General features: G+C 47.3%; 1 pseudogene; it reads left to right on the top strand.

The window, feature by feature from the left end:
- LOC115172176 (protein numb homolog) overlaps window positions 1-11930 on the top strand; it is a 100384-nt pseudogene extending 88454 nt beyond the window's left edge.
- The last annotated feature ends 1478 nt before the right edge of the window (window positions 11931-13408 follow it).

Here is a 13408-nt window from a genome sequence, read left to right as displayed (position 1 = left end):
CTTCCGTACTATTGTTTGTACAGATGAACGTGGTACCTTCAGGCGTTTGGAAATTGCTCCCAAGGATGAACCAGACTTGTGGAGGTCTACAATTTTGTTTCTGAGGTATTGGCTGATTTCTTTTGATTTTCCCATGATGTCAAGCAAAGAGGCACTGAGTTTGAAGGTATGCCTTGAAATACATCCACAGGTACACCTCCAATTGGCTCAAATGATGTCAATTAGCCTATCAGAAGCTTCTAAAGCCATGACATAATTTTCTTGAATTTTCCAATCTCTTTAAAGGCACAGTCAACTTAGTGTATGTAAACTTCTGACCCACTGGAATTGTGATACTGTGAATTATAAGTGAAATAATCTGTCTGTAAACAATTGTTAGAAAAATTACTTGTGTCATGCACAAAGTAGATGTCCTAACCGACTTGTCAAAGCTATAGTTAACAAGAAATTTGTGGAGTGGTTGAAAAACGAGTTTTAGTGACTCTGACCTAAGTGGATGTAAACTTCCGACTTCAACTGTACACCCTACGCACACACACAGAAACACACACACAGACAGATTGACACAGAATGTTTAACCTCAGCCAGGGGAAATGTTCAGCCAGGGGAAATGTTTAACCTCAGCCAGGGGAAATGTTAAACCAGGGGAAATGTTAAACCTCAGCCAGGGGAAATGTTAAACCTCAGCCAGGGGAAATGTCAAACCTCAGCCAGGGGAAATGTTAAACCTCAGCCAGGGGAAATGTTAAACCAGGGGAAATGTTAAACCTCAGCCAGAGGAAATGTCAAACCTCAGCCAGGGGAAATGTTAAACCTCAGCCAGGGGAAATGTTAAACCTCAGCCAGGGGAAATGTTAAACCTCAGCCAGGGGAAATGTTAAACCTCAGCCAGGGGAAATGTTAAACCTCAGCCAGGGGAAATGTTAAACCTCAGCCAGGGGAAATGTTAAACCTCAGCCAGGGGAAATGTCAAACCTCAGCCAGGGGAAATGTTAAACCTCAGCCAGGGGAAATGTTAAACCAGGGGAAATGTTAAACCTCAGCCAGGGGAAATGTTAAACCTCAGCCAGGGGAAATGTCAAACCTCAGCCAGGGGAAATGTTAAACCTCAGCCAGGGGAAATGTTAAACCAGGGGAAATGTTAAACCTCAGCCAGAGGAAATGTCAAACCTCAGCCAGGGGAAATGTTAAACCTCAGCCAGGGGAAATGTTAAACCTCAGCCAGGGGAAATGTTAAACCTCAGCCAGGGGAAATGTTAAACCTCAGCCAGGGGAAATGTTAAACCTCAGCCAGGGGAAATGTTAAACCTCAGCCAGGGGAAATGTTAAACCTCAGCCAGGGGAAATGTCAAACCTCAGCCAGGGGAAATGTTAAACCTCAGCCAGGGGAAATGTTAAACCAGGGGAAATGTTAAACCTCAGCCAGAGGAAATGTCAAACCTCAGCCAGGGGAAATGTTAAACCTCAGCCAGGGGAAATGTTAAACCTCAGCCAGGGGAAATGTTAAACCTCAGCCAGGGGAAATGTTAAACCTCAGCCAGGGGAAATGTTAAACCTCAGCCAGGGGAAATGTTAAACCTCTGCCAGAGGAAATGTTAAACCTCTGCCAGAGGAAATGCTTCTGGCAGTTTATCCTCAAAAGAGGAAACTCTTACACACCGCTGACTTGGCACAAGTTTCACTTTTTGAATGAACTGGTTAAGGTTTTGGTCTAGGGACAGTTTTGTCAAACAATGGCTCCTGTTTTATACCCTAGTTACAGTACACCTGATATAGAGACTCCTTCATGAAACAACAATAAAACAGGTCCGTATTAAACGGTGTCTTCTGCTGCCCCCTACTGGAGGGAGTCTTTATTACAGCATCATCTCTCGTGGACAACAAGACCACCTACCAAATTACCAAGATATTATGCTCTGGGTTAACCCGAGATGATCTATCCTAAACATTATGCGTGGGTTTACATGCCGTGTTTGTAAGATCACATATTTTGTTTCAATATAAGGACTGTAGATGCAGGGAAACTTTTCTCTGTTCGACATTGAAAGTCATGGAATGTTTTCATGTGTCGGAGAGTAGGAAACTCTGTTTAGGGAAGAGTGCTTAAAAGTAATGTTGTAATATTGACAGTCGGGGATAATGTCTCTCCCGTGTAGGATATCGTCGTAAAGTTAACATTGTGATAATGTTGTAATGTTTCTCTTCTGTAAGACACTGAAGCAATGCTAAAACAACAGTCGGTGTAATGTGATAATGTTGTAATGGTAATGTCTCTGTAGGACCTGATCCTAGACCAGACTATAGAGAAAGTATCGTTCTGCGCTCCGGACAGGAACTTTGAGAGAGCGTTCTCTTACATCTGTAGAGATGGAACTACGAGACGATGGATCTGTCACTGCTTCATGGCTATCAAGGACTCGGTAAGACCCTAACCCCTACCCCCTAAACCCTATAACCAGACCCTACCCCTAAAACCAGACCCTAACCTGTTACCCTAACCCCTATAACCAGACCCTAACCTGTTACCCCTAACCCCTACCTCCTAAACCAGACCCTAACCCCTAACCCCTACCCCCTAACCCCTAAACCAGACCCTAACCTGTTACCCTAACCCCTAAACCAGACCCTAACCTGTTACCCTAACCCCTAAACCAGACCCTAACCTGTTACCCTAACCCCTAAACCAGACCCTAACCTGTTACCCTAACCCCTACCCCCTAACCCCTATAACCAGACCCTAACCTGTTACCCTAACCCCTAAACCAGACCCTAACCCCTAAACCAGACCCTAACCCCTAAACCAGACCCTAACCCCTAAACCAGACCCTAACCCCTAAACCAGACCCTAACCTGTTACCCTAACCCCTATAACCAGACCTTAACCCCTACCTCCTAACCCCTAAACCAGACCCTAACCTGTTACCCTAACCCCTATAACCAGACTCTAACCCCTACCTCCTAACCCCTAAACCAGACCCTAACCCCTAACCCCTAAACCAGACCCTAACCTGTTACCCCTACCTCCTAAACCAGACCCTAACCTGTTACCCCTACCTCCTAAACCAGACCCTAACCCCTACCCCCTAACCCCTAAACCAGACTCTAACCCCTACCTCCTAACCCCTAAACCAGACCCTAACCCCTAAACCAGACCCTAACCCCTAAAACAGACTCTAACCCCTACCTCCTAACCCCTGAACCGTTACAGTCCCTAAATCCAGAACATATTCAACAAAACGTACAGTATTATATAGAGCCGTTATTGCATGGAACTTCCTTCCGTCTCGTATTGCTCAAATAAACAGCAAACCTGGTTTCAAAAAACAGATAAAGCAACACCTCACAGCACAACACCTCTCCCCTATTTGACCTGGATAGTTTGTGTGTATGTGTTGATATGTAGGCTGTGTGATGTTTTTAAATGTATGTAGTATTGTCCTTGAGATGTTCTTGTCTATTATTGTTCTGTATTATGTTTCGTGTGGACCCCAGGAAGAGTAGCCTGCTGCTTTTGAAACAGCTAATACCAACTACTATTACTGAAGTATTGTCTCAGGGAGAATGGCTGTTATTAACGTGTTATTAACGTGTTATTAACGTGTTATTAACGTGTTATTAACGTGTTATTAATGTGTTATTAACGTGTTATTGATAACTTCTGAGCCATGCGGTGGGCTGTGTTATTAAGGGAGAGGAGTCTGAGCCACGTGGTGGGCTGTGTTGTTAAGGGAGAGGAGTCTGAGCCACGTGGTGGGCTGTGTTATTAAGGGAGAGGAGTCTGAGCCACGTGGTGGGCTGTGGTATTAAGGGGGAGAGTCTGAGCCACGTGGTGGGCTGTGTTATTAAGGGAGAGGAGTCTGAGCCACGTGGTGGGCTGTGTTATTAAGGGAGAGGAGTCTGAGCCACGTGGTGGGCTGTGTTATTAAGGGAGAGGAGTCTGAGCCACTCGGTGCGCTGTGTTATTAAGGGAGAGGAGTCTGAGCCACTCGGTGGGCTGTGTTATTAAGGGAGAGGAGTCTGAGCCACGTGGTGGGCTGTGTTATTAAGGGGGAGGAGTCTGAGCCACGTGGTGGGCTGTGTTATTAAGGGAGAGGAGTCTGAGCCACTCGGTGGGCTGTGTTATTAAGGTAGAGGAGTCTGAGCGATGTGGTGGGCTGTGGTATTAAGGGAGAGGAGTCTGAGCCACGTGGTGGGCTGTGTTATTAAGGGAGAGGAGTCTGAGCCACTCGGTGGGCTGTGTTATTAAGGGAGAGGAGTCTGAGCCACTCGGTGGGCTGTGTTATTAAGGGAGAGGAGTCTGAGCCATGTGGTGGGCTGTGTTATTAAGGGAGAGGAGTCTGAGCCACGTGGTGGGCTGTGTTATTAAGGGAGAGGAGTCTGAGCCACGTGGTGGGCTGTGTTATTAAGGAAGAGGAGTCTGAGCCACGTGGTGGGCTGTGTTATTAAGGTAGAGGAGTCTGAGCCACTCGGTGGGCTGTGTTATTAAGGGAGAGGAGTCTGAGCCACGTGGTGGGCTGTGTTATTAAGGGAGAGGAGTCTGAGCCACTCGGTGGGCTGTGTTATTAAGCTGTTTTGTGGCGTTAACGTGTTATTAATGTGGTGTTAAGGGCGAGCGTCTGAGCCACTCGGTGGGCTGTGTTATTAAGCTGTTTTGTGGCGTTAACGTGTTATTAATGTGGTGTTAAGGGCGAGCGTCTGAGCCACTCGGTGGGCTGTGCCTTCGCTGCCTGTCTGGAGAGGAAACAGAGGAGAGAGAAGGAGTGTGGCGTCACGGCAACCTTCGACTCCAACAGAACCACCTTCACCAGGGAGGGCTCGTTCCGAGTTACCACGGCGACGGAAGCCGCAGAGCGAGAGGAGGTCATGAGGCAGTTACAGGACAAGAAAGGTGTGTGTGTGTGTGTGTGTGTGTGTGTGCGTGTGCGTGTTTGCGTGTTTGCGTGTTCTTGTGGCCCGTTCTTTACATGACGTATCTATCTATCTGGTAGACTACCATCCCCTGATGTTTACCCTTTCCTACAGCAGAAGGCGATGTCAGACCCTCCATCGCTCTCTCCTCGGGCCCCAGTGAGGGTGTGGTGAACCAGGCTGTGGCCCCTCTACCAGGGCCCCCGTCCCCCTCCTCCTCCTCTCCTCCTCTGGGCCCCCAGGTTATCCCCCGCAGACACGCTCCAGTGGAGGCCCTGGCTAGACAGGGTTCCTTCAGAGGGTTCCCTGCCCTCAACAACAACTCCTCTCCCTTCAAACGGCAGCTGTCCCTCAGGATGAACGATCTGTCCTCCACCCTGCAGAGGAATTCTGACTTCCCCATGAATAACACAGGTTAGTCTGTAACTAGTCTGACTTCCCCCAGGAACAATACAGGTCAGTCTATAACTAGTCTGACTTCCCCATGAATAACACAGGTTAGTCTGTAACTAGTCTGACTTCCCCCAGGAACAATACAGGTCAGTCTATAACTAGTCTGACTTCCTCCAGGAACAATACAGGTCAGTCTGTAACTAGTCTGACTTCTCCCATGAACAATACAGGTTAGTCTGTAACGAGTCTGACTTCCCTCATGAACAATACAGGTCAGTCTGTAACGAGTCTGACTTCTCCAGGAACAATACAGGTCAGTATGTAACGAGTCTGACTTCTCCAGGAACAATACAGGTCAGTCTGTAACGAGTCTGACTTCCCTCATGAACAATACAGGTCAGTCTGTAACGAGTCTGACTTCCCCCAGGAGCAATACAGGTCAGTCTGTAATGAGTCTGACTTCCCCCAGGAACAATACAGGTCAGTCTATAACTAGTCTGACTTCTCCAGGAACAATACAGGTCAGTCTATAACTAGTCTGACTTCTCCAGGAACAATACAGGCCAGTCTATAACTAGTCTGACTTCTCCAGGAACAATACAGGTCAGTCTGTAACTAGTCTGACTTCTCCAGGAACAATACAGGTCAGTCTGTAACTAGTCTGACTTCCCCAGGAACAATACAGGTCAGTCTGTAACGAGTCTGACTTCTCCAGGAACAATACAGGTCAGTCTATAACTAGTCTGACTTCTCCCATGAACAATACAGGTCAGTCTGTAACTAGTCTGACTTCCCCAGGAACAATACAGGTCAGTCTGTAACTAGTCTGACTTCTCCAGGAACAATTCAGGTCAGTCCTTATTACACTCTTACAATCGCAGCCATCACTTTGTAACCAAGTATGAAACAATCTTAGGTATCAGTGGCTTTGTGAGCTTTGGTTTTCAGAATGTATCTGTCCATAATGTATCTGTCCAATACAACAGTATTGTCCATAATGTATCTGTCCATAATGTATCTGTCCAACACAACAGTATTGTCCATAATGTATCTGTCCAATACAACAGTATTGTCCATAATGTATCTGTCCAATACAACAGTATTGTCCATAATGTATCTGTCCAATACAACAGTATTGTCCATAATGTATCTGTCCAATACAACAGTATTGTCCATAATGTATCTGTCCAATAGAGCAGAAATCTGTCTTCTGCTCCGTTCTCAGTGCCCCCAGACAGCACACATCATAAACAGTGGGGGTTTTTTTCTGTGAAGGGCTGAATGTCTGAAATACACACATCCTTTTCTCATTCCTCCAGTCCCAGAGGTGGAGGGAGAGGGGGACAGCATCAGCTCGTTGTGTACCCAGATCGCCTCAGCCTTCAGTGGGCCTCCTGAAGACCCCTTCTCCCAGGCCCCCATGCCCCGACCAACCTCCTCTCCACAGTCACCTGTAGCGCCCCCCCCGGGGGCTCAGCCAGGTAACTACACTCCACTGCAACACAGACTGAGACAGCCGACACACAATAACACACAATAACACAAGTTTACATGCATTTTGAATAATACATTATGAAGTGTTTATGATGCTTCAGTTGTTCATTTCTTACTTATTCATTCATTATCTAATATTACCATGTCTATATACAACATGGTGTCTGTATGTATCTAATATTACCATGTCTATATACAACATGGTGTCTGTATGTATCTAATATTACCATGTCTATATACAACATGGTGTCTGTATGTATCTAATATTACCATGTCTATATACAACATGGTGTCTGTATGTATCTAATATTACCATGTCTATATACAACATGGTGTCTGTATGTATACATCTAATATTACCACGTCTATATACAACATGGTGTCTGAATACATCTAATATTACCATGTCTATATACAACATGGTGTCTGTATGTATCTAATATTACCATGTCTATATACAACATGGTGTCTGTATGTATCTAATATTACCACGTCTATATACAACATGGTGTCTGTATGTATCTAATATTACCATGTCTATATACAACATGGTGTCTGAATACATCTAATATTACCATGTCTATATACAACATGGTGTCTGTATGTATCTAATATTACCATGTCTATATACAACATGGTGTCTGTATGTATCTAATATTACCATGTCTATATACAACATGGTGTCTGTATGTATCTAATATTACCATGTCTATATACAACATGGTGTCTGTATGTATACATCTAATATTACCACGTCTATATACAACATGGTGTCTGAATACATCTAATATTACCATGTCTATATACAACATGGTGTCTGTATGTATCTAATATTACCATGTCTATATACAACATGGTGTCTGTATGTATCTAATATTACCACGTCTATATACAACATGGTGTCTGTATGTATCTAATATTACCATGTCTATATACAACATGGTGTCTGAATACATCTAATATTACCATGTCTATATACAACATGGTGTCTGTATGTATCTAATATTACCATGTCTATATACAACATGGTGTCTGTATGTATCTAATATTACCATGTCTATATACAACATGGTGTCTGAACTACTAGAACTTCCTGTCTCTCTGTCTGCTGTCCTGTCTGCTGTCGTGAACGTTCCTGTCTTACCTCCTTCTCCTGCTTTATCTAACTCTCCAGCACTGCCTCCTCCACTTCCTGCCCGAGACACTAACCCCTGGGCCAAGACACCTGGCCACGCAGGGCACCATACCCCCCCGACTTCCTCCTCAGCACATCCAGGTAACGACCAGACCAGAACACAGACAGGCTGGTTCTGTTTTTATGGACTGAGACACCAGACCAGAACACAGACAGGCTGGTTCTGTTTTTATGGACTGAGACACCAGACCAGAACACAGACAGGCTGGTTCTGTTTCTATGGACTGAGACACCAGACCAGAACACAGACAGGCTGGTTCTGTTTATGGACTGAGACACCGGACCAGAACACAGACAGGCTGGTTCTGTTTCTATGGACTGAGACACCGGACCAGAACACAGACAGGCTGGTTCTGTTTCTATGGACTGAGACATCGGACCAGAACACAGACAGGCTGGTTCTGTTTCTATGGACTGAGACACCAGACCAGAACACAGACAGGCTGGTTCTGTTTCTATGGACTGAGACACCGGACCAGAACACAGACAGGCTGGTTCTGTTTCTATGGACTGAGACACCAGACCAGAACACAGACAGGCTGGTTCTGTTTCTATGGACTGAGACACCGGACCAGAACACAGACAGGCTGGTTCTGTTTCTATGGACTGAGACACCGGACCAGAACACAGACAGGCTGGTTGTGTTTCTATGGACTGAGACACCAGAACACAGACAGGCTGGTTCTGTTTCTATGGACTGAGACACCGGACCAGAACACTGACAGGCTGGTTCTGTTTCTATGGACTGAGACACCAGACCAGAACACAGACAGGCTGGTTCTGTTTCTATGGACTGAGACACCAGACCAGAACACAGACAGGCTGGTTCTGTTTCTATGGACTGAGACACCAGACCAGAACACAGACAGGCTGGTTCTGTTTCTATGGACTGAGACACCAGACCAGAACACAGACAGGCTGGTTCTGTTTCTATGGACTGAGACACCAGACCAGAACACAGACAGGCTGGTTCTGTTTCTATGGACTGAGACACCAGACACTAAACTGATTCCACAGCAAGTCTGACGTGGGAAGAGTGCTTTGCAAGTTAGCAACATCATGATTGTCATCAATCAATCAAATCTATTTATTGATAATGCTCTTTCTACACCATCTGTTATTGTACAATTTTAAGATGCTTTCAGGTACAAATCAATTATTATGAATTACTTCGAAACGTCTATTAAACATTCCATGATTTATTTTCTACCAGGAGGTGATTGGACGACCCCAGTGATTGTAGCTCCTCCCTCCGCCACATCGTCTCCTTCTCACCACTCCCACCGCCGCACGCCGTCGGAGGCTGACCGCTGGCTCGAGGAGGTCGCCAAGTCTGTCCGCGCTCCGCAACTCGTCTCCACACCCCCATCCCAACCGTTCCTCACCCCCAACCCCCCAGCCTTCCCCACCCCCCCATCCCAACCGTTCCTCACCCCCAACCCCCCAGCCTTCCCCACCCCCCCATCCCAACCGTTCCTCACCCCCAACCCCCCAGCCTTCCCCCCCCCCCCCATCCCAACCGTTCCTCACCCCCACCCCCCCAGCCTTCCCCACCCCCCCATCCCAACCGTTCCTCACCCCCAACCCCCCAGCCTTCCCCACCCCCCCATCCCAACCGTTCCTCACCCCCAACCCCCCAGCCTTCCCCAAGCCTTCCACCCAGGCCTTCCCTACCTCACTACCCCCTTCCCAGGCGTTTGCTGTACCCACCCCCCCAACCCAGGCAGTTGCCCCTGTGGCCTTCATGTCCTCCCTGTCCCCAGCGATTCCCATGCTGCCCCCTCGCCAGCCTGCCTACCACACCCAGGCCCCAGCCTCCTACCCCATGTCCAACGGGCTGCCCTATGCCCATCCCACTGTGCCCGTGATGGGTATCACACCCTCTCAGATGTTGGCCAATGTGTTTGGTTCAGCCACTCAGCCCCAGGCGTACCCCACGCCCCAGCCGTACCCCACGCCCCAGCCCCAGGCGTACCCCACGCCCCAGCCCCAGGCGTACCCCACCCCCCAGCCCCAGGCGTACCCCACGCCCCAGCCCCAGGCGTACCCCACCCCACAGCCCCAGGCGTACCCCACCCCCCAGCCCCAGGCGTACCCCACGCCCCAATATGACCCTGCTCAGCACACTGTGTGTATCTCCTTCAGCAACTCCCACCAGCAGCCCCTTCCCTTCCAGGCACCCAATGGGAGTGTAGCCTTCAACGGGGGTGGGGCCGACAGCTGGGCCCCTCCCTCCCTGCCCCCTCAGTCCTCCCCGGCCCCTCCCCTGCCCCCGCAACCCCTGGCGACGGCCGATCCCTTCGAGGCCAAGTGGGCCGCCCTGGAGAGCCACTCCCGCCAGCGTACCACGCCGTCGCCCACTAACCCCTTCTCCTCCGAGCTGCACAAGACCTTTGAGATCCAACTCTAGAGACTGAGAAGCTGGGAGGAGGAGGTGGACCTAGGACTGAGGAGGAGGAGGAGGTGGACCTGGGACTGAGGAGGAGGAGGAGGTGGACCTGGGACTGAGGAGGAGGAGGAGGTGGACCGGGACTGAGGAGGAGGAGGAGGTGGTGATGGGGAGAGGATACTTTTTTAAATGAATTTGCAGGTTGGTGAGAGACTGAAGAGGAGCAGACTGGCCTTTCTCTCAGTCTCTACATCCGCCTGGATTGGCTAAGTGGAGGACCTGAGTGGAGAGGCAATGGATGGGTGGGTGGCGCTATCAGCAGGGATGAAGGATGGAAACAGTGGGACAGGAAAGAGACATGGAGGTATGGAGGTGCTGCTGCTTACCAGACATTTTAACTTGTATTGTGGGTTTAATTGTGTTGTTGCTTTGGATGACGTGGAAGTGGACATGATGACCCTGTGGAGTGGTGGAACTGAGACCGCACAGACCCGAGCCCTCCCAGCTCTCGAGACACACTCAAACAACTTTACCAGGGGTTGCTGCCCCTTCCTCCCTCTCCTGGTCCAGCTCACAGCGCCCCCAGGTGGCTGGAGTATGATTTGCTCTCCCGGACACCTGGCAGGCAGAAAGACTGCAGCAACTGAAAGAGTACTGAGCTTCCAGACCAGAGGTTCTCATCTAAAACTTTTAAAAAATCCGAAAAAGTGAGAGAATGCCAAAATCTTTATTTTTATGCATTAAGGTATATTTTAAAATAGCTTTGGGAATCTAACAGAGGAGTTGTAATGTAATCTTTGCCAGAGGCTAGCTAGCTACAGAATGAGTGGATGTGCAACGTGTATACAAGAAATGATCATATATTATAAATCTATATCTATTAAGAATATATTAGTGTACACAGCTCACGGCAGCTGATTTCTATAATGATGTAAAGAGAGAGAATGTCTGTGTTGAAGGGACAGTTGTTTTATTTTCAATTTTTTAATGAATTCTGTCTTATTTGCCGTTTGGTTGGTTTTCATCCTGTGATTGGATGTTCATCTCACTGTAAATAGTAAATCATCATTGCACCAACAATCAATGTGGATCCAGCGGGAGGCAGTGTGGCGGTAGTATGGGGTACCCCGGGGTGTATTCATTTAAGAACCAAACGGGGGAGGGTCCTACTTGAAATTTTCCAATGGAAACTCTTGTTTCCATTGCAAAACGTTTTGCTACGGTGGGCGACTAATGAATACATCCCAGGCTGCCTCTGCTACCACTGATCTGCTCTCTCAGGTCTCCTTACAATGACAGTACTAGTCTAGTACTCGATAGTACTAGTAATTAGTACTCATCTAGTACTATTCGTTAGTACTCGTTAGTACTTAACTACATTTGACCTCCATCTTCATTGTCATTCTTTTATTTTTTTTTGTGGTAATGTTTGTACTTTTTTTTGTTGTTGTATTTTAACACTATGGACAGTGTCATCTCCCCAATTTTATTTATCCTTCAATGATATTATTTTTAAATAAAAATGATTGATTTACCATATTATTTGCACAAGCACTATAGTACAGTAGTTTTATCATTTGATGACTTTAGTGAATGATGGTCATCAGTACATGGCTGTGGGTAATGTATGTTTTTGCTTACCGTAACTGATATCTGTGGCTAGGGTTGCAGAATTCCAGTAACTTTTCCAAAATTCCCAGGATTCCTGGGAATTTTGGTAGAGTTAGCGGAAACGTGCAACCCTATCGGTATCAGAAGGACAGGGTGGGCCTGACCTCTTTAATCTGACGGGTGGGCCTGACCTCTTTAATCTGACGAGTGGGCCTGACCTCTTTAATCTGACGGGTGGGCCTGACCTCTTTAATCTGACGGGTGGGCCTGACCTCTTTAATCTGACGGGTGGGCCTGACCTCTTTAATCTGACGGGTGGGCCTGACCTCTTTAATCTGACGGGTGGGCCTGACCTCTTTAATGTGATGGTGGGCTTGACCTCTTTAATCTGACGGGTGGTCCTGACCTCTTTAATCTGACGGGTGGTCCTGACCTCTTTAATCTGACGGGTGGTCCTGACCTCTTTAACCTGACGAGTGGGCCTGACCTCTTTAATCTGACGGGTGGTCCTGACCTCTTTAATCTGACGGGTGGTCCTGACCTCTTTAATCTGACGGGTGGGCCTGACCTCTTTAATCTGACGGTGGGCCTGACCTCTTTAATCTGACGGGTGGTCCTGACCTCTTTAATCTGACGGGTGGGCCTGACCTCTTTAATCTGACGAGTGGGCCTGACCTCTTTAATCTGACGAGTGGGCCTGACCTCTTTAATCTGACGAGTGGGCCTGACCTCTTTAATCTGACGAGTGGGCCTGACCTCTTTAATCTGACGGTGGGCCTGACAGTGAGTCCAGCTGTTTGCAGTGGAAAGAGACAGAGAATCTGTTTGTCTCTTTCTCTGGTTTGATTCCTAAATGGAACACTATTCCCTACATAGTGCACTACTTTTGACCAGGAGTAAGGAGCGATAGTGTGTGTACAGTGCATTTGGAAAGTATTCAGACCCCTTAACTTTTCCCCCATGTTGTTACGTTTCAGCCTTATTCTACAATTGATTCAATTGTTTTTTTTCTCCTCATCAATTTACACACAATACCCCATAATGACATCACAATACCCCATAATGACATCACAATACCCCATAATGACATCACAATACCCCATAATGACATCACAATACCCCATAATGACATCACAATACCCCATAATGACATCACAATACCCCATAATGACATCACAATACCCCATAATGACAAAGCAAAAACGGGTACATTTTTTTTGTTGCTAATTTATAAAAAATGTAAATGGGAATATCACATTTACATAAGTATTCAGACCCTTTACTCAGTACTTTGTTGATGCCCCTTTGGCAGTGATTACAGCCTCGAGTCTTCTTGGGTATGATGCTACAAGCTTGCCGTACCTGTATTTGGGGAGTTTCTCCCATTCTTCTCTGCAGATCCAATCAAGCTCTGTCAG

Source organism: Salmo trutta, chromosome 33 (genome assembly GCF_901001165.1).
Source record: "Salmo trutta chromosome 33, fSalTru1.1, whole genome shotgun sequence".
Taxonomy (NCBI): domain Eukaryota; kingdom Metazoa; phylum Chordata; class Actinopteri; order Salmoniformes; family Salmonidae; genus Salmo; species Salmo trutta.
Note: the sequence above shows the minus strand (reverse complement) of the source record. Positions and strands in the feature narration are given on the sequence as shown.